General features: G+C 36.8%; 5 non-coding genes across 5 annotated transcripts; all 5 read right to left on the bottom strand.

The window, feature by feature from the left end:
- Positions 1–13,893: 13,893 nt before the first annotated feature.
- On the bottom strand, positions 13,894–13,965 carry TRNAP-UGG (transfer RNA proline (anticodon UGG)). The gene has a single exon. It is a non-coding gene; the product is annotated as a tRNA-Pro (tRNA).
- A 692-nt stretch (positions 13,966–14,657) lies between these two features.
- Positions 14,658–14,729, bottom strand: TRNAP-UGG (transfer RNA proline (anticodon UGG)). The gene has a single exon. It is a non-coding gene; the product is annotated as a tRNA-Pro (tRNA).
- Positions 14,730–17,064: 2,335 nt separating this feature from the next.
- On the bottom strand, positions 17,065–17,136 carry TRNAP-UGG (transfer RNA proline (anticodon UGG)). The gene has a single exon. It is a non-coding gene; the product is annotated as a tRNA-Pro (tRNA).
- Positions 17,137–20,168: 3,032 nt separating this feature from the next.
- TRNAP-UGG (transfer RNA proline (anticodon UGG)) lies at positions 20,169–20,240 on the bottom strand. Its single transcript has one exon. It is a non-coding gene; the product is annotated as a tRNA-Pro (tRNA).
- Positions 20,241–20,680: 440 nt separating this feature from the next.
- Positions 20,681–20,752, bottom strand: TRNAP-UGG (transfer RNA proline (anticodon UGG)). The gene has a single exon. It is a non-coding gene; the product is annotated as a tRNA-Pro (tRNA).
- Positions 20,753–22,957: the final 2,205 nt, after the last annotated feature.

Here is a 22,957-nt window from a genome sequence, read left to right as displayed (position 1 = left end):
GTTTTTATTGGCTACTTATCATGCCATAATATTGGCTCATCACCGCGCCTAAGCCCGGATACCATATATATATAAAGGAAGTCCAATATTCGTCTCTCGGGTTACCACCCTACTTCGCGCCCCCGGATCGTCACCCAAAATTGATATATTTGTCATCTTCTCAAGTCACAAAGTCTCAGAATATGATGGTACTAGGAGAACTAAAGCTCTCCATGAGTCGTTCAAGACCAACTGTCCTTAGAGCAAACAATTCTGAACACGTTTGAGTCCTATCCCCTAACCAGGTTTCCCTTCCGTGGCTCGCATAAAACATCACATGTCCTACCAACCACATATTAGCTCACTGGAATACCTCAAGACCGCACAAGTATAATCAAAAAGCCACAATGGCCGCCACTAAGGCCAACAAATATCCTAAACAGGACCGCCACGAAGGCCAAACAAATTTCTAAACAGACCGCCACCAAAGCCAAACAAATGTCCTAAAGAGGACCACCACCAAGGCCACAGAATTATCCTAACAAGGACCACCACCAAGGCCACACATTCCGAAGGACCGCCACAAAAATCACACATCCCAAAGGACCATCACAAAGACCATACATCCTGTAAGACCGCCTAAACATGCCACATATCCCGAAAGACCACTTAAACAAGCAACATTGGCTAAACAACCCGCCACAAAGGCCACACAATTGGTTAAAGATCCTGCCACAAAGGCCGCAGAATTGGCTAAAAAGCCTGCCACAAAGGCCACACAATGTCTCAAAAGACCGCCACACACTGACTCAAAAGTCCGCCACGAAGGCCACACAAGCTCCACTAAGGCACACAACCTCTAAAAATAGATAAATTTTAACTCACATAAAACTTTCTAATTTTAGAAACTTTCCAATTTTGTTAACTTTCCACTTTTGGAAACCACAACAGTATTTCCTTTCTCATGCAAACACAAGTCAAAACCAAGAAAATACTCATCGTATTAATCATTAAATGTCATAATCATTACAACTCCAACAAGAATACATAATGAAAATAAGATATACAACCGCACAAAGCTAAGACCACAAACTGGAGCCCATAATAGACAAGATCAAGCCTCAACTTGCTTCTTGAACCACTTCTTGAACTTTGCCTTCATCCTCGCCTCTGGCTCCCAAGCAAATCCTCGATGACCTGAATTTTCTGTGGATGCACAAAAACTCCCTTTGTAGAAACAATGTGACCTAGAAATCTCATCTCCCTCTGCAAGAAACTGCATTCTCTCAGCTTAGAAAACAACTTCTGCTCAGACAGCTTCCCCAACACTGCTCTCAAGTGTACCACATGCTCATCACGATTCTTAGAGTACACCAGAATATCGTCGATGAAGGTGATAACAGATATATCCAAAAACTCCTGGAACACACAGTTCATCAACCTCATGAACACTGCTGGTGCGTTGGTCAACCCAAAAGGCATCACAACGAACTCATAATGCCTATACCTCGTCCTAAAAGCCGTCTTCCTCATGGAATCTGATGATAACCCGACGCCAGATCAATCATGGAGAACCAAGTAGCACCTCTTAACTGATCCAACAACTCATCATTTCTAGGAAGAGAGTACTTATTCTTCACAGTAACCTAATTCAGACCCCGATATTCAATGCACAAGCGGAAACTCCCGTCCTTCTTCTTAATGAACATCACCGGCGCTCACCACAGTAAAATGCTAGGACGTACGAATCCATTGCTCAACAAATCGTCCAGGTGCTTCTTCAGCTCTGCCATCTCTGCTAGAGCAATCCTGTAAGGCGCCTTGGATAAAGGCGTTGTTCTGGGTTCCAGCTTAATCGTGAAGGGATCTGACTGAGATGGTGGTAACCCTACAACGACTGGTAAACATCCTCGAACTCCTCAACAATCTGAATACCGCCAACCGTAAACTGCCCCCACTGACTTTGACATTGAGATTGTAACCAGATAGGCCTCACGCCCCTTCTCGATCATCTTCCCTACATGCATGGTGAAACGACCTGACCCGTTTTTTTTGTTTTTTAGATAATAAATAATAATAAAATAATAATAATAAATAAATAAACTACAACTAGTAGTCCCATACCCACTAGCCACCTAACCACAATCACAAACAACAGCGGAATAACAAATACCAATATCCAATAATACTCCATAATAGAATAACCAATATCCAAACTTAATCATTCCAATGTCAAACAACATGAAACAAGGAACCGACAACCTAGCAAGTTCCAAAGACACAACTGTAGCAACCTAGCAACGCCAGACAACAACCAATCAAGTCCCTAGAACATCTTCCTCTTCATTGCCTTGATTCCACGATCACACTTTGCCTTTACCTGCACCACAAACACAAATTGAGATGCATGAGTATTTGATAAATACTCAGTGAAGCAATCCTCCCATCTACTGGGCTATACACACAAGCAACATTGATTCCAATGTTCCAAAAAATCAACAAAACAAAACACACAAACCTGGAAAGCACACATCATCTCGATGGAAGGGAGGTGTCGACCGACACCAGCCAAGTGTCGACCGACACTGGCATTGGTGTCGACCGACACTCGCATTGGTGTCGACCGACACTACCCCACAGTGTCGATCGATGCCATTTTGCTTGTGTCGACCGACACCAAGTGGTGTCGACCAACACCAAGTGGTGTCGATCGACACTCCACCTGAAACTGCGATCCGCTCGAAGCCGAGAGTCGAATCTCGCTTCCCAACCTCTACCAAATAGTCCAATACTCAAAACCCATGCCGGAATCATCCTTAGGAACCTGTAGCAACCAATCCCCAGCAAGAAAAAACACAAAACAACAACAAACAAGCAAGAACACGGAACTCAAGGGCTTAGATTAGCCATGGTCATGCACTCGCCTCTTTGCAGGAAGATTCAGACCAAAAGCAACGAATCCAACCCTCCTAGCAAGCCTCTAGATCCTTCCTAGCTCCAAATTTCTCAAGAACAGTCAAGAATCTCGCCAATCTCACCAAAAAATCTCAAGAACTCTCTTTTTCCTCTTTCTATCTCAAAAGCGACAAGAGAACTTCCCAAAACCATTTTGGTCGACAATTCACTTAAATATCTCGGTTTTAGTGTTTTTTCCTAAACCAAACCAGTCCAAATCGATAATTAAATCAATCTGGTCGAACCAGAAATAAGTGGTGTCGATCGACACCCACCCCAAAAACGCAGCGTTTTGGTTCGCGGGCGTTACACATGACCAAGATCACAAGACTCCCTGAAGTCGGTCTCACTCACTCTCTCTACCCTGATGACAATCAAAATGTACTTTTTGGCGATGCAACGGATCCAAACACAGAATAACATTATACAACTCCATGGGACTAATAACCAAAACTGCTAGCACCAACTCTTCTGCAATTTGAATATCAACACCCTTCGCCCGTCCAATGACCCTCGGAAATTCCCCCCCCCCTCCCCCATGACTATGAAAACCCCCGACCACTCTCTGGGATCTCCTTTGATATTGGCGCTCTCGGCGCACTCTGGAAAAATGCCCATTTCCTTTTTGATACATTTTTGCATCTAATGCCCATTTCATGTAATTTTTTCCAGAGACATCAAGGAAAACGATTTCAAACTTTGCCATGTTTGACGTAATACTATATAAATAATAAAAAATGGTTAAATATAAAATTTTATGAAACACTTGTAAAATCTTGTTTTAGCAATAAATAAAAAAAAATTAAAAGAAAATTATAAGCTATATAATATATTCATAAATTAAAACAATCATATTATGAGGCATAACCTTCCAAATGATTATATGAAAAAAAGACATTAGCCTTTCATAGGAGCGAGGAGGAAAAACTTACCTTTAATACAAATATATAGATCTGAACATATGATCAAGGACGCAAAGCCTACCATTATATATGATCAAATAAAAGGTATAGTCTTTTACTCTAGAGAGATAGTAAAACTTGTCATTATACCACTTCTATTGTACATAACTCCTATTTATCGTCAGAGTGTCGGAGAAGACAAAGACAGAAAAATGTAGAGAGGTTGGTGAACAAGTGAACAAGTGTTACATGAATTGGATGAAAGCACACACTTGTTGTGATGGATACTCATACTTATTTTATAACAGTTTCTTAATTTTCATAAATGATTTTCTATTCATTAATATTTGAACTCTCCTTGATGTTAATTTTTAGATTTTCTTTTCATTCTCCACTGCTGTTCGACATAATAGATTTTTTGTGTCATTAATATTACAGGAAAAATTAAGTTTTGAGTCATTAATTTTGTGCTACAACAGAGACTAAATCCTCAAATTATCATTTTATTAACATTTTAACACTACAAGAAAACAGGCCAACGGCCACTGTGGTTATAGTCGCTAAATAGTCATTAAAAAACATTATATGACTATTTAACGACTAATTACTGTTGTAGTTAAAATTTTGTCGCTAATACATATAGTCGTTAAATAGCGACTATTTAACGACGATATAATGTTGTCGTTAATTTGTCGTTGCATTGTCGTCATTTAGTAACCACATGTGGCGACAATTTGCCGACAATTTAACGACTATATTAACATGAGTCGTTGATTAGTCGCTAAATTTAGCGACTAATCTGCGACAAAATTGCGACTTTTTACATGAATAAAAAACTTGCAAGACTTTAGTCTGAAATCAGTCGTCTTATTTAATGACTATTTACCTTCTATTTAACGACAATTTGCCGTCAAAATGACGACTATATGGCGACTACTTTGTTTTACAAAATAATGAAATTAACTGGTTTTTATTGTTTTGTAATCCTGAATTTAATCCTGATATATTAAACGAAAAATCTAATGAAAAATCATTATAAACATAACCATAATTGTTAAAGCAGAACATACACAAGTCCAAAGTAGAAATCAAACCAAAAGCAATAGAGTTGAACTTAGTTCATGAGTTAAGAAAGAAACAATAGAGTTGATCATGGAGTTGTTGATGGAAGATTGTCCTTCTCATCTGATTGAGAGGCTATAAACTCCAAGTAGGCTGGATTAGTGTGGCGCATAAACTTTGCCATCATTGTCAACTCTTTGATCTCGTGCTTTTGCTCAGCCACAAGGAGAGCAGTCTCTTTTTCTCGAACAACAGCCTTAGCTTTGAGAGTCGCCTGAATTTCAGCCTGAACTTTAATCTGACGTTGGGCTTCCTTCAGTTGCTCTTGCAATGTAAGAAAGGCTTCAGTTTGTGATGGTTGATTGCCCTTTCCCTTTTCAAGAGTATCTTTGAGGCTTCCAACACCATAAGGAGTTCCTCGTGAATCCTTCTCAGTGCACTGTTTTTAGAAAAAGAAAAACAGTAAGTAAAGAGCAAAACAAATGCATGATCGAGTAGAAATGCTACTTTACCTCAAGAATGATGGCAGTACATTCATCGTTGGTGAGTTCCCGACGATGTGAAATACCATCTGAAATAGTTGAATCTGCCTCGAGCTCAGCCATCTTCTCTTGCAACTTCTGCTGATAAGCTTGATGGATTTTCTCTGCCTACCATCAACATAAGAACCATCCGGCTTTGTATGTGTTTTGAAAAAAACTTCACCCATACTGACCTCTCTTCCCAACTCCTCTTCCTGCGATGTTTGAAATTAAAGAATGGTTAGTACCAGATAAAATAGAAATGTTGATAAATGTAACTAACAAAGTAGAAATGACTTAGTACCATATCATCTTGGATTTCCCTATATGACTTAGGGCCTGATAAGTGGATGTGAGGACCGAGACCATTACGGTCAGACATACGACACTTGGAGTAGGTGGTACTCCTTTGATATTGTTCTTCAGTATCCCAATTAGCAACCATTTCTTTCCAAAGTTCACCTTCAATCCATGAAGGTTTTATTTGAGCCATGCTTGCATCGCTAACCATGCCCTTCATCCGGCGGTTACAGATGCTGTTGAAATGTTCTTGAACGACACCTGTTATCAATGGATCCCAGGTGTGAGTTTTCTACATAACAAAGAGAGAAAGAATTATGTAAGTGAAAACAAGCAATAAACAAAAGTAGAAAACAGGTTACAGAGAACAGAACTTACCGCAAACTCCATGAAGTATCTCTCTTTTCTATTGGGAGGCACACAAGTCCAAGTATAATATGGACCATCGAATTTGTTTGTATAAATCTTGGTAATCTTCCGAACAAGTTGGCCTTTTTTGTCCCGATCAAACCTCCACACACACATGTAAACAATGGTAGTTAGTTTGATCAGTTAGAAAGCAAACACAAAAAAAATAATCAGTTAACAATGCCAAAGAGATTCAATGGTTTCACATACACATGTTGCATCAATGGTTTCACATACACATGTAAACAATGCCAAAGAGATTCTATAACTATGCAATACTTAACTATGCAATACTTTCATGCACAATCAAATTAAATAAACGAGATTGACCAACCAATAGAAGCAACGAGAATCAAAGACAAACAAGTACCAAACATATTGTCGAACCAAAGACAAACATTACCAAGTTATCTTCTACCTAAGACAAACATATTGTCGAACCAAAGACAAACATTACCAATTTGCTACAAACATTACCAAGTTGTCAAACCAATTGCTACAGACGAGAGTTAAAACAAACCAAACCACAAACATTACCAATTCGCTACAAATTAGAATTAAAACAAACCAAAGCCACAAACATTACCAAGTTGTTTTCGGCAACGGTATGGGAGAGAGAACAGTTGTAATCTTCTCATGGCCAGGCATCGTAAGCAGAGCAGTAAGAGATTGCATAGTGTCATCCTGGAGTTGAGGCTCAACATCGTAATTGTTACCTTGAGAAGATGGTTGTCGAGATTGACCATGGGAGTGCTGCGGTGGAGACAGCGGATGATCCTCCGGTTCATTCGGAGTATTGTTCTGAACCTCCGTTGTCGAAATAGGCGGATCAAGAAGGCAATTGACGGAGTCCTGGAAAAGCGTCTGTGGCGCTGGGAAGTTCCGGAAATTTTGGAGGATAACTCGTTGTATCTCTTGGGGCGTGAACGGCGGAAGAATTCGAGCCATCGACGTGAGAGTGTACTGAGGTGGAAGAGGTTGTTTCTTCGTCCGGCGGCTGCGGGTGGGTTAGAGGGTCCGGCTCTCTGAGAAAGGCACCCAACCTTTCTCTTTTTGGTTTTAATTGCAGCATTCGACGCCATGAGACAAGATTCAACGATCGAGGAAGATGGATCGAAGAGAAGAAAGGAAGATTGATCAAAGAGAACGGCAAAGATTGATTGAAGAGAAGAAAGGTTGGCTGCGGATTGATCGAAGAAGAAAATGATTTAGGGTTTCTCTGAGTATCGATGAGAGGAAGAAAATGCGATGGATCGCATTTGGATCAATTGTTTTTGGGCCCGATTTGATTTTTGGCCCAAATTTCTTTGTCCAAAATATAATAAATGATTTACACATTATAAACAACATGTTTTGATTATAATCACTAAAGAGAAGATGGATCAGCTGGTTGTGTATGGTTACTAAACATACCTAGACCCGGGTTCAAGTACCCCTAGTTGTAAATTTTTATTTGTTTTTTTTATTACTTAAAAAAACTTATGATTCAATATGTGGTGCTTTAAGGAAATAAATTTAAATAACTAGAGAACACAAGTTTTTTAATTTTTATTAAAAAGTAAAAATAAACAATTACGTTTATTAAAGTACATAATTTAATTAACATATCTTAAAGCACCATTATAATCTTCAGGGTTCTTCGTCGTCTTATTCATCATCTTCCGAAGACGATAAATTACACATAAATTCATCTTCAGGTTCCGCGTCTGCAACATCGTAGTCAATGTTTATTGGATCTCCCCTTTCCAAATTGTCTACTATGACATCTTGAATTGTGGTCATTAATAAAACATCATCATTTTCTGTTTGCAAAAGACTCGGTTCTCCATCAATGTTTCCCCTCAGATTCACTTGTAGAACATTGAACCATAAATGCTTCGGTTTTTTTATGTATGGGTACGGGATATAACAAACCTGTGAGGCTTGAGATGCTGTTTTGCAATCAACGTGTAAAAGTTACACATATTATATATAAATGTGATAATGACAATAAATAATTATTGGGGCATTTATATACATACCTAGAATAAATGGTTCATTTTTATTATACTTTTTGGATGAAAGAACGTCTACAACGCCACCATTACTTCTCCGAGTGCCTCTACCAATTACAGGATCATACCACTTGCACTTAAATAGTGTGATCTTCAAACCAAGCATCCCCTCATACTCAAGTTCTATGATATCAGTTATTGTTCCGTAGAAATCAGCAGCGTCAGATGCATCCGCATAATTTTCACCTTTAACAGAGAACCCATAATTACATGTCTTTCGTCCAGCACCGTGGTTCTCAGTATGAAACAAATAACCTCTTGTAAAATACATTGGCCATGTTTTAGCCTTGCTCAAAGGTCCATGCACAATCTCTTAAACCCAACTAGGAAATGGATTTGAGGCGTTCCAATAACTAACCTGCATATATACAAGTCTTGTTATGTTAAATAATAACAATAAGTACAATATGTATATCACGAAAAATGGTTTAGCATACATATTTTTTAACCCAAGAATGATATTCATCAGCTCTTTTCGCGGAGAGTTCTTTCTCGGTAAGTCCTGGATATTTTGCAAAATACAATCCTCGAACATACTATATAGAAAGATAAGATCACAAATGTATATGAGAAAATATAGTGGAATTAGATATCTTAAAATGTAACTAATTTGTGATATGTGACTAATTATATACCTCTCAATTGGCTGAAAATAGTCACAATTCCGTAAAACATATGTGTGTGCGCAACGATAGTCATCACGTGAAAGTCATATTTCATTCATTTCTCCACTTGGACGGCCAACTTGAGTAAATATAGAGGGTACTCCAGGGACATGATATCCAAACGCTTCACCTTCATCAAATCTTGTTAATCTGACCAAATATTTAAAAAGTAATTATTATAACTATTAAATTAAATATCACATTAAAAATATTTACTCTTAATTGCTCACCTTGATTTTGTTCGTATGTTCGCAGCAAAGTAGTGCTCAGAGAAATAAGCAATCTCGTCATTGATATATGATTCAACAATTGATCCAGCCGCATATTCTTTGTTCTTTGCTTTTCCTTTCAATTTTTTGAAAAACCTTTCAAAAGGATATATCCACCTATATTGGACAGGGCCTCCCAATTCAGCTTCATAGGGAAGATGTATTGGCAGGTGCTCCATCACATCAAAAAAGGATGGTGGAAATTTCTTTTCCAAATTGCAGAGGATTAAAACAATGTTCTGTTTTAGAATTTGAAGTCGACTTGTTTGCAAAGTTCTCGAGCATAAGTCCCGGAAAAATGCTCCAACCCCTACAATATTATATTTATTCAAACTTCATCTCATTAATTACGGAAATACAGTTACTCACTTCATATATATATATAGAACTTTAAATAATTAATTAATATACCTGATAATGCAAGCTGGACATTCCAGTCAAGGAGTTCTTCAAAGATAAATGGAAGTAACCGCTCCATGAAAACATGGCATTCATGGCTCTTCATGCCTGAAAACTTTCCATTTTACATATCAACACAACTAGCTAAGTCTGCTGAATAGCCATCTGGGAATTTAACCGAGTATTTCACACATTCCAATAAGCTTGTTCTGGCTTCGTCTGTCAATGTATAGGGCGGGAAAGGTGTTTTACCCCTACTATCAAGATGTAAGTGTGGCCGAGAACAGAATTTTGCTATATCCAACCTTGACATGACATAATCTTTTGGTTTACCTTTCACACGCATAAGAGTGTACATAATGTTGTCCAAAAAATTCTTCTCTGTATGCATCACATCAATATTATGTCGGAGATTAAGGTCCTTCCAGTACGGTAGCGACCATAAAATGCTTTACTTGTGCCATTTATGGTGCTTTCCATATCCATGCATCTTCCTTTCATGACCATTTCCACCGACGTCCTTGGTTCCTGGAGGATTTACAGAATTCAACCGCTCAGAATAAAATTGCTCACCGGTCAAGGACTCTGGTGGATACTCTCTTGTAGCGTCTTTTCCCTTCAGAAAGTCTTTTTTATTCCTCCTCAGAGGATGATCAGGAGGAAGAAATCTCCGATGACAATCAAACCAACATGTCTTCCTTCCATTCGCTAGATAAAAAGACTTTATATCGTCCATGCAACTGGACAAGACAATTTACCGTGTGTTGTCCATCCAGATAACATGCCAGACGCAAGAAAGTCGCTTATCATCCACATCAGCACTGCTTTTAGGTTGAAAATTTGGCCCAAGGACACATCATATGTATCGACTCCAGTAGACCACAACTCTTTTAACTCATCAATAAGAGGTTGGAGAAAGACATCAAGACTAGCTCGCGGATGGTTTGGACCAGAATTCAGAATTGTAAGAAACAAGTACTCAGCATCCATGCACATACCAGGGGGTAGATTATATGGCGTCAATATCACTGGCCATAGTGAATGGTGACGAGAAATCCCAAATGGATTGAACCCATTAGTACACAATCCCAAATACACGTTACGGGGTTCTTCAGTAAATTGAGGATTTTGTTCTTGAAACTACTTCCACTCCGCTGCATCAGACGGATGACTCATTTCTCCAACCTTTGCTTGGTGCTCGGCATGCCATCACATTGCTGCTGCAGTCTTGTGACTCTGATACATTCTCTTCAGTCTATCACCAATAGGTAAGTACCACATACGACTATATGGTACTTTGGTTCTGCGTCGGTCATTCTTAGGCTTCCATCTTGGTGCATCACAAAACAAACATTTTTCTTCCTTTTTGTCATCTTTCCAGAATAACATACAATTGTTTATACAAACATCAATTGTATGATATGGGAGTCCTAAATTGCGCATCAATTTCTCTGTCTCGTAATGAGAACCCATAGCCTGGTTTCCCTCTGGTAAATAATCACTCAACATTTAACATACTGAATCCACTAACTTTTCACTCATATTATAATCTGCCTTATTTTGCATAACTCTAGCAGCTAAAGATAATTGTGACTGATCTTCAGGACAACCATCATATATTGGATTTTTTGCACTTTCTAACAAATCACAGAATTTTTTTTGAATGGTTAAGTACTGGTTCTTCTACACTCTGATAACCCCCATCCCATTGATAGTTATCATCAAAACTCACATTAGAAGGAAATGCATCATTCACCATATTCACATATCTATCTTCTGCTACATTACCCACTTCCTCACTCCCACTAATAAATATCGGATCAACAGTACTTGTTCCTATATCCATATTAATTTCTTCCTCATGCTTATTCCAAACATAATAATCTGGCATAAACCCATAACTAAAAAGATGATTCGAAATTCTAGTCCCTAGAAAACGCTTCCCGTTTTTGCACCTACTACAAGGGCAAAAAAACTTACCCCCATTTACTTGTGCAAAAGGCTGGCTATTTGCAAATTGCATGAACTGCTCCATCCCGGCTCTGAACTCTTCTGTAAAATTTCCCGTCACCTCATCGATCCTCTTTTACATCCACTCTCGTAACTTCCTGACATTATTATAAATCTCTATGATCTCGTTTTTTTGTGTGTGTTGCTTTGTGTTTCTGCGAGTGAGAAAAACTATTGGTGAGCTCAGTTTATATAGAGATATTTAGCGACTAAAAAGTGACTATATTACGTAATCACCAAATACAAGTACACCTACTCCGGAATACTAAAAATGTGTTTTAAACCAACTTTTAGGGACTATTTTGCGATTAAATTTTGCGACCCGCCAAAAATGTCGCAAAATAGTCGCCAAATTAACGACTACACAAGCAACTACCATTTAGTCGCTAATTTAGCGACTATTTTGAGACTACCGTTTGCAACCCGCCGAGACTGTCGCAAAATAGTTGCCAAATTTACGACTTTTCTTATTTCGTCGCGTTTTTGTCGCCATTTAGCGACTAAAATATTTTGTCGCTAATTAGCGACTAAAGAGTAACTATGTAGGAATAGTCATAAAGCAGTTACGCATTAGTGGGTAATTAGTCGCTAAATTTAACGACTACGAATATAGTCGCCGTTCGTAGTCGAAAAATCAGTGTTTTCTTGTAGTGTAAATATTAAAATACATGTCGTGATTCAGGGTAGATTATACTGCTTTTATTTTTATTTTTAAATTATGTAAAATTAATGGTTAACATTATCTAAAACAAAATTGCATCACAGGTTTAATTACATTGTATTAACAATAAGTATGAAGCCGAAATTTACAATGGGTACACTCTATGAAGCTATAATTTAACAAATAAGAGTGCCCATAATTTACATTGGATTGCGCAGTACAAACACGCCATAGTCTCTTGTCTGTTGCTTCTCATGGTCACTGAAATAATTCGCCGATCCTAATAAGCTATTTGGTTTGGCATGACTTACGCCTACCACAATGTTCGACGAAAACCTGAACCAGCTTTCTTGTCTCACAACACTGTGACTGGGTCCACCTGAAATGTGACAGGATTGAAGACTTGCTTTTAGGGATCAGTGAATGCATCTCTTCCACTAAATTCAGTAAGTAAGTTCGCTCTTTCTAGTACTTTCTGCTTCGTGCTTGAACTGTTTCTGTATGGGTTAGTTTCAATGAAAGCACAGTAATTGCAATCTATGTTACTTGTGCTTGAAACTGTTGTTGTATGGAAAATTTAAGAACAAAACATGCTTTGTAAATTCATTACTATCTAGAACCAAAGACCCGACACATTAATATTATATGCAATTGTTATGAGCTGCAATTTGAACCATATGTTCACCCAGGAAAAAGGTCAAAGGGGCATTCCGAGAATCGAACTCGGGACCTCTCGCACCCAAAGCGAGAATCATACCACTAGACCAAATGCTAAGTACTTTGGTTTAAACATTCAAGGCCACCATATGCATTTGGTCATATTGTGTTCTTGTGCTCTATGTTGACTTTTACTTAATAAGTTAGTCTTGATAGGAAAATGCAGTGAAGAACATGTAGTTCCATGATAGTTCTTACCTAGTATTTAAATCTGATATCCAAAAAGTCAACGGGGCATTCCGAGAATGGAACTCGGGACCTCTCGCACCCAAAGCGAGAATCATACCACTAGACCAAATGCCCTCTTGCTATACAATTTATGTTAAACATGAAAAAGTAAATGAAGCATTATGTTCACTTGCTTTAATTTGGTCATCTTTGGCCATATTCTTTCATTTTGGTAATTTTATTTTTTTGAAATATTGATTATAAATACTGACAAACTAGGCACCAAATGTTTATATCCATTGATTTTGAATGGCCATTGAACACATATTGTTTTGGAAAAAGTCAATGAAGCATTCTGAGAATCATATCACTAGAGCAAATCATTTACTGCTAAGAACTTAGTTTAAACATTGCAGGTCACCATATGTATTTGGTCATATTGTGGTCTTGTGCTCTAAGTTTACTTTTACTTAATAAGCTCATCTTGATAGGAGAATGCACTAAAGAACATGTTGTTGTTCCATGATAGTTCTTACCTAGTATTTAAATCTCACATGCAAAAAGTCAATGGGGCATCTCGAAAATCGAACTTGGGACCTCTCGCACCCAAACCGAAAATCATACCACAAGACAAAATGCCCTATTGCTAAGTACTATGGTTTAAACATTGATGGCCACCATATGTATTTGGTCATATTGTGGTCTTGTGCTCTATGTTGACCTTTACTTAATAAGTTAGTCTTGATAGGAAAATGCACTAAAGAACATGTAGTTCCATGATAGTTCTTACCTAGTATTTAAATCTGATATCCAAAAAGTCAACGGGGCATTCCGAGAATCGAACTCGGGACCTCTCGCACCCAAAGCGAGAATCATACCACTAGACCAAATGCCCTCTTGCTCTAAAATTTAAGTTCAACATGAAAGATTACCATATTTGGTCATATTGTGTTCACTTGCTTTAATTTGGTCATCTTTGGCCATATTCTTTCATGTTGGCAATTTTTTTTTTTTTGAAATACTGATTACAAATACTGACAAACTAGGCACCAAATGTTTATATCCATTAATTTTGAATGGCCATTTAACAAATATTGTTTTGAAAAGAGTCAATGAAGCATTCTGAGAATGATATCACTAGAGCAAATCATTTCTTGCTAAGCACTTAGTTTAAACATTGCAGGTCACCATATGTATTTGGTCATATTGTGGTCTTGTGCTCTAAGTTTACTTTTACTTAATAAGCTCATCTTGATAGGAGAATGCACTAAAGAACATGTTGTTCCATGATAGTTCTTACCTAGTATTTAAATCTCACATGCAAAAAATCAATGGGGCATCTCGAGAATCGAACTCGGGACCTCTCGCACCCAAACCGAGAATCATACCACAAGACAAAATGCCCTATTGCTAAGTACTATGGTTTAAACATTGATGGCCACCATATGTATTTGGTCATATTGTGGTCTTGTGCTCTATGTTGACCTTTACTTAATAAGTTAGTCTTGATAGGAAAATGCACTAAAGAACATGTAGTTCCATGATAGTTCTTACCTAGTATTTAAATCTGATATCCAAAAAGTCAACGGGGCATTCCGAGAATCGAACTCGGGACCTCTCGCACCCAAAGCGAGAATCATACCACTAGACCAAATGCCCTCTTGCTGTAAAATATAAGTTAAACATGAAAGATTACCATATTTGGTCATATTGTGTTCACTTGCTATAATTTGGTCATCTTTGGCCATATTCTTTCATGTTGGTAATTTTTTTTTTTTTTTGAAATTCTGATTATAAATACTGACAAACTACGCACCAAATGTTTATATCCATTAATTTGTAATGGCCATTTAACACATATTCTTTTGGAAAAACTCAATGAAGCATCCTGAGAATCATATCACTAGAGCAAATCATTTATTGTTAAGCACTTAGTTTAAATATTGCAGGTCACCATATGTATTTGGTCATATTGTGGTCTTGTGCTCTACGTTTACTTTTACTTAATAAGCTCATCTTGATATGAGAATGCACTAAAGAACATGTTGTTCCATGATAGTTCTTACCTAGTATTTAAATCTCACATGCAAAAAGTCAACGGGGCATTCCGAGAATCTAACTCGGGACGTCTCGCACCCAAAGCGAGAATCATACCCCTAGACCAAATGCCCTATTGCTAAGTACTATGGTTTAAACATTGATGGCCACCATAAGTATTTGGTCATATTGTGGTCTTGTGCTCTATGTTGACTTACTAAATGTTTATATCCATTGATTTTGAATGGCCATTTAACACATATTCTTTTGGAAAAAGTTAATGAAGCATTCTGAGAATCATATCACTAGAGCAAATCATTTATTGCTAAGCACTTAGTTTAAACATTGCAGGTAACCATATGTATTTGTTCATATTGTGGTATTGTGCTCTAAGTTTACTTTTACTTAATAAGCTCATCTTGATAGGAGAATCCACTAAAGAACATGTTGTTCCATGATAGTTCTTACCTAGTATTTAAATCTCACATCCAAAAAGTCAATGGGGCAACTCGAGAATCGAACTCGGGACCTCTCGCACCCAAACCGAGAATCAAACCACAAGACAAAATGCCCTATTGCTAAGTACTATGGTTTAAACATTGATGGCCACCATATGTATTTGGTCATATTGTGGTCTTGTGCTCTATGTTGACCTTTACTTAATAAGTTAGTCTTGATAGGAAAATGCACTAAAGAACATGTAGTTCCATGATAGTTCTTACCTAGTATTTAAATCTGATATCCAAAAAGGCAACGGGGCATTCCGAGAATCGAACTCGTGACCTCTCGCACCCAAAGCGAGAATCTTACCACTACACCAAATGCCCTCTTGCTGTAAAATTTAAGTTAAACATGAAAGATTACCATATTTGGTCATATTGTGTTCACTTGCTTTAATTTGGTCATCTTTGGCCATATTCTTTCATGTTGGTAATTTTTTTTTTTTGAAATACTGATTATAAATATTGACAAACTAGGCACCAAATGTTTATATCCATTAATTTTGAATGGCCCTTTAACAAATATTGTTTTGAAAAAAGTCAATGAAGCATTCTGAGAATCATATCACTAGAGCAAATCATTTATTGCTAAGTACTGATTTTAAACATTGCAGGTCACCATATGTATTTGGTCATATTGTGGTCTTCTTCTCTAAGTTTACTTTTACTTAATAAGCTCATCTTGATAGGAGAATGCAGTAAAGAACATTTTGTTCCATGATAGTTCTTACCTAGTATTTAAATATCACATGCAAAAAGTCAACGGGACATCTCGAGAATCGAACTCGGGAACTCTCGCACCCAAAGCGAGAATCATACCACTAGACCAAATGCCCTATTGCTAAGTACTATGGTTTAAACATTGATGGCCACCATTTGTATTTCGTCATATTGTGGTCTTGTGCTCTATGTTGACTTACCAAATGTTTATACCCATTGATTTGGAATGGCCATTTAACACATATTGTTTTGGAAAAAGTCAATGAAGCATTCTGAGAATCATATCACTAGAGCAAATCATTTATTGCTAAGCACTTAGTTTAAACATTGCAGGTAACCATATGTATTTGTTCATATTGTGGTATTGTGCTCTAAGTTTACTTTTACTTAATAAGCTCATCTTGATAGGAGAATGCACTAAAGAACATGTTGTTCCATGATAGTTCTTACCTAGTATTTAAATCTCACATGCAAAAAGTCAATGGGGCATCTCGAGAATCGAACTCGGGACCGCTAGCACCCAAACAGAGAATCATACCACAAGACAAAATGCCCTATTGCTAAGTACTATGGTTTAAACATTGATGGCCACTATATGTATTTGGTCATATTGTGGTCTTGTGCTCTATGTTGACCTTTACTTAATAAGTTAGTCTTGATAGGAAAATGCACTAAAGAACATGTAGTTCCATGATAGTTCTTACCAAGTATTTAAATCTGATATCCAAAAAGTCAACGGGGCATTCCGAGAATCGAACTCGGGACCTCTCGCACCCAAAGCGAGAATCATACCACTAGACCAAATGCCCTCTTGCTGTAAAATTTAAGTTAAACATGAAAGATTACCATATATGGTCATATTGTGTTCACTTGCTATAATTTGGTCATCTTTGGCCATATTCTTTCATGTTGGTAATGTTTTTTTTTTTTGAAATACTGATTATAAATACTGACAAACTAGGCACCAAATGTTTAAATCCATTAATTTGTAATGGCCATTTAACACATATTCTTTTGGAAAAACTAAATGAAGCATTCTGAGAATCATATCACTTGAGCAAATCATTTATTGCTAAGCACTTAGTTTATACATTGCAGGTAACCATATGTATTTGGTCATATTGTGGTCTTGTGCTCTAAGTTAACTTTTACTTAATAAGCTCATCTTGATAGGAGAATGCACTAAAGAACACGTTGTTCCATGATAGTTCTTACCTAGCATTTAAATCTCACATGCAAAAAGTCAACGGGGCATCTCGAGAATCGAACTCGGGACCTCTTGCACCCAAAGCGAGAATCATACCACAAGACAAAATGCCCTATTGCTAAGTACTATGGTTTAAACATTGATGGCCACCATTTGTATTTCGTCATATTGTGGCCTTGTGCTCTATGTTGACTTACTAAATGTTTATATCCATTGATTTTGAATGGCCATTTAACACATATTCTTTTGGAAAAAGTCAATGAAGCATTCTGAGAATCATATCACTAGAGCAAATCATTTATTGCTAAGCACATAGTTTAAACATTGCAGGTAACCATACGTATTTGGTCATATTGTGGTATTGTGCTCTAAGTTTACTTTTACTTAATAAGCTCATCTTGATAGGAGAATGCACTAAAGAACATGTGTTTCCATGATAGTTCTTACCTAGTATTTAAATCTCACATGCAAAAAGTCAACGGGGCATCTCGAGAATCAAACTTGGGACCTCTCGCACCCAAAGCGAGAATCATACCACAAGACAAAATGCCCTATTGCTAAGTACTATGGTTTAAACATTGATGGCCACCATATGTATTTGGTCATATAGTGGTCTTGTGCTCTATGTTGACCTTTACTTAATAAGTTAGTCTTGATAGGAAAATGCACTAAAGAACATGTAGTTCCATGATAGTTCTTACCTAGTATTTAAATCTGATATCCAAAAAGTCAACGGGGCATTCCGAGAATCGAACTGGGGACCTCTCGCACCCAAAGCGAGAATCATACCACTGGACCAAATGCCCTCTGCTGTAAAATTTAAGTTAAACATGAAAGATTACCATATTTGGTCATATTGTGTTCACTTGCTTTAATTTGGTCATCTTTGGCCATATTCTTTCATGTTGGTTTTTTTTTTTTTTTTTGAAATACTGATTATAAATACTGACAAACTAGGCACCAAATGTTTATATATTTATTAATTTGTAATGGCCATTTAACACATATTGTTTTGGAAAAACTCAATGAAGCATTCTGAGAATCATATCACTAGAGCAAATCATTTATTGCTAAGCACTTAGTTTAAACATTGTAGGTAACCATATGCATTTGGTCATATTGTGGTCTTGTGCTCTAAGTTTAGTTTTACTTAATAAGCTCATCTTGATAGGAGAATGCACTAAAGAACATGTTGTTCCATGATAGTTCTTACGTAGCATTTAAATCTCACATGCAAAAAGTCAACAGGGCATTTCGAGAATCGAACTCGAGACCTCTTGCACCAAAAGCGAGAATCATAGCACAAGATGAAATACCCTATTGCTAAGTACTATGGTTTAAACATTGATGGACACCATTTGTATTTCGTCATATTGTGGTCTTGTGCTCTATGTTGACTTACCAAATGTTTATATCCATTGATTTGGAATGGCCATTTAACACTTATTGTTTTGGAAAAAGTCAATGAAGCATTCTGAGAATCATTTCACTAGAGCAAATCATTTATTGCTAAGAACTTAGTTTAAACATTGCAGATAACCATATGTATTTGGTCATATTGTGGTCTTGTGCTCTAAGTTTACTTTTACTTAATAAGCTCATGTTGATAGGAAAATGCACTAAACAACATGTAGTTCCATGATAGTTCTTACCTAGTATTTAAATCTGATGTCCAAAAAGTCAACGGGGCATTCCGAGAATCAACCTCGGGACCTCTCGCACCCAAAGCGAGAATCATACCACTAGACCAAATGCCCTCTTGCTCTAAAATTTAAGTTAAACATGAAAGATTACCATATTTGGTCATATTGTGTTCACGTGCTTTAATTTGGTCATCTTTGGCCATATTCTTTCATGTTGGTAATTTTTTTTTGTTTGAAATACTGATTATAAATACTGACAAACTAGGCACCAAATGTTTATATCCATTAATTTGTAATGGCCATTCAACACATATTGTTTTGGAAAAACTCAATGAAGCATTCTGAGAATCATATCACTAGAGCAAATAATTTATTGCTAAGCACTTAGTTTATACATTGCAGGTAACCATATGTATTTGGTCATATTGTGGTCTTGTGCTCTAAGTTTACTTTTACTTAATAACCTCATCTTGATAGGAGAATGCACTAAAGAACATGTTGTTCCATGATAGTTCTTACCTAGTATTTAAATCTCACATGCAAAAAGTCAACGGGGCATCTCGAGAATCGAACTCGGGACCTCTCGCACCCAAAGCGAGAATCATACCACAAGACAAAATGCCCTATTGCTAAGTACAATGGTTTAAACACTGATGGCCACAATTTGTATTTCGTCATATTTTGGTCTTGTGCTCTATGTTGACTTACCAAATGTTTATTATCATTGATTTGGAATGGCCATTTAACACATATTGTTTTGGAAAAAGTCAATGAAGCATTCTAAGAATCATATCACTAGAGCAAATCATTTATTGCTAAGCACTTAGTTTAAACATTGCCGGTCACCATATGTATTTTGTCATATTGTGGTCCTGTGCTCTAAGTTTACTTTTACTTAATAAGCTCATCTTGATAGGAGAATGCACTAAAGAACATGTTGTTCCATGATAGTTCTTACCTAGTATTTAAATATCACATGCAAAAAGTCAACGGGGCATTCCGAGAATCGAACTCGGGACCTCTCGCACCCAAAGCGAGAATCATACCACTAGACCAAATGCCCTCTTGCTCTAAAATTTAAGTTCAACATGAAAGATTACCATATTTGGTCATATTGTGTTCACTTGCTTTAATTTGGTCATCTTTGGCCATATTCTTTCATGTTGGTAATTTTTTTTTTTTTTTGAAATACTGATTACAAATAATGACAAACTAGGCACCAAATGTTTATATCCATTAATTTTGAATGGCCATTTAACACATATTCTTTTGGAAAAACTCAATGAAGCATTCTGAGAATCATATCACTAGAGCAAATCATTTATTGCTAAGCACTTAGTTTATACATTGCAGGTAACCATATGTATTTGGTCGTATTGTGGTCTTGTGCTCTAAGTTTACTTTTACTTAATAAGCTCATCTTGATAGGAGAATGCACTAAAGAACATGTAGTTCCATGATAGTTCTTACCTAGTATTTAAATCTGATATCCAAAAAGTCAACGGGGCATTCCGAGAATCGAACTCGGGACCTCTCGCACCCAAAGCGAGAATCATACCACTAGACCAAATGCCCTCTTGCTGTAAAATTTAAGTTAAACATGAATGATTACCATATTTGGTCATATTGTGTTCACTTGCTATAATTTGGTCATCTTTGGCCATATTCTTTCATGTTGGTAATGTTTTTTTTTTTTGAAATACTGATTATAAATACTGACAAACTAGGCACCAAATGTTTAAATCCATTAATTTGTAATGGCCATTTAACACATATTCTTTTGGAAAAACTCAATGAAGCATTCTGAGAATCATATCACTTGAGCAAATCATTTATTGCTAAGCACTTAGTTTATACATTGCAGGTAACCATATGTATTTGGTCATATTGTGGTCTTGTGCTCTAAGTTTACTTTTACTTAATAAACTCATCTTGATAGGAGAATGCACTTAAGAACATGTTGTTCCATGATAGTTCTTACCTAGCATTTAAATCTCACATGCAAAAAGTCAACGGGGCATCTCGAGAATCGAACTCGGGACCACTTGCACCCAAAGCGAGAATCATACCACAAGACAAAATGCCCTATTGCTAAGTACTATGGTTTAAACATTGATGGCCACCATTTGTATTTCGTCATATTGTGGCCTTGTGCTCTATGTTGACTTACCAAATGTTTATATCCATTGATTTTGAATGGCCATTTAACAATTATTGTTTTGGAAAAAGTCAATGAAGCATTCTGAGAATTATATCACTAGAGCAAATCATTTATTGCTAATCACTTAGTTTAAACATTGCAGGTAACCATATGTATTTGGTCATATTGTGGTCTTGTGCTCTAAGTTTACCTTTACTTAATAAGCTCATCTTGATAGGAGAATGCACTAAAGAACTTGTTGTTCCATGATAGTTCTTACCTAGCATTTAAATCTCACATGCAAAAAGTCAACTTGGCATTTCGAGAATCGAACTTGGGACCTCTCGCACCAAAAGCGAGAATCATACCACAAGACAAAATGCCCTATTGCTAAATACGATGGTTTAAACATTGATGGCCACCATTTGTATTTGGTCATATTGTGGTCTTGTGCTCTATGTTGACTTACTAAATGTTTATATCCATTGATTTTGAATGGCCATTTAACATATATTCTTTTGGAAAAAGTCAATGAAGCATTCTGAGAATCATATCACTAGAGCAAATCATTTATTGCTAAGCACATAGTTTAAACATTGCAGGTAACCATATGTATTTGGTCATATTGTGGTATTGTGCTCTAAGTTTACTTTTACTTAATAAGCTCATCTTGATAGGAGAATGCACTAAAGAACATGTTGTTCCATGATAGTTCTTACCTAGTATTTAAATCTCACATGCAAAAAGTCAACGGGGCATCTCGAGAATCAAACTTGGGACCTCTCGCACCCAAAGCGAGAATCATACCACAAGACAAAATGCCCTATTGCTAAGTACTATGGTTTAAACATTGATGGCCACCATATGTATTTGGTCATATAGTGGTCTTGTGCTCTATGTTGACCTTTACTTAATAAGTTAGTCTTGATAGGAAAATGCACTAAAGAACATGTAGTTCCATGATAGTTCTTACCTAGTATTTAAATCTGATATCCAAAAAGTCAACGGGGCATTCCGAGAATCGAACTGGGGACCTCTCGCACCCAAAGCGAGAATCATACCACTGGACCAAATGCCCTCTGCTGTAAAATTTAAGTTAAACATGAAAGATTACCATATTTGGTCATATTGTGTTCATTTGCTTTAATTTGGTCATCTTTGGCCATATTCTTTCATGTTGGGTTTTTTTTTTTTTTTGAAATACTGATTATAAATACTGACAAACTAGGCACCAAATGTTTATATATTTATTAATTTGTAATGGCCATTTAACACATATTGTTTTGGAAAAACTCAATGAAGCATTCTGAGAATCATATCACTAGAGCAAATCATTTATTGCTAAGCACTTAGTTTAAACATTGTAGGTAACCATATGCATTTGGTCATATTGTGGTCTTGTGCTCTAAGTTTACTTTTACTTAATAACCTCATCTTGATAGGAGAATGCACTAAAGAACATGTTGTTCCATGATAGTTCTTACCTAGTATTTAAATCTCACATGCAAAAAGTCAACGGGGCATCTCGAGAATCGAACTCGGGACCTCTCACACCCAAAGCGAGAATCATACCACAAGACAAAATGCCCTATTGCTAAGTACAATGGTTTAAACACTGATGGCCACAATTTGTATTTCGT

Source organism: Camelina sativa, chromosome 3, assembly GCF_030686135.1.
Source record: "Camelina sativa cultivar CO46 ecotype springtype chromosome 3, ASM3068613v1".
NCBI lineage: Eukaryota > Viridiplantae > Streptophyta > Magnoliopsida > Brassicales > Brassicaceae > Camelina > Camelina sativa.
This window is presented reverse-complemented; position numbering and strand designations above follow the sequence as displayed.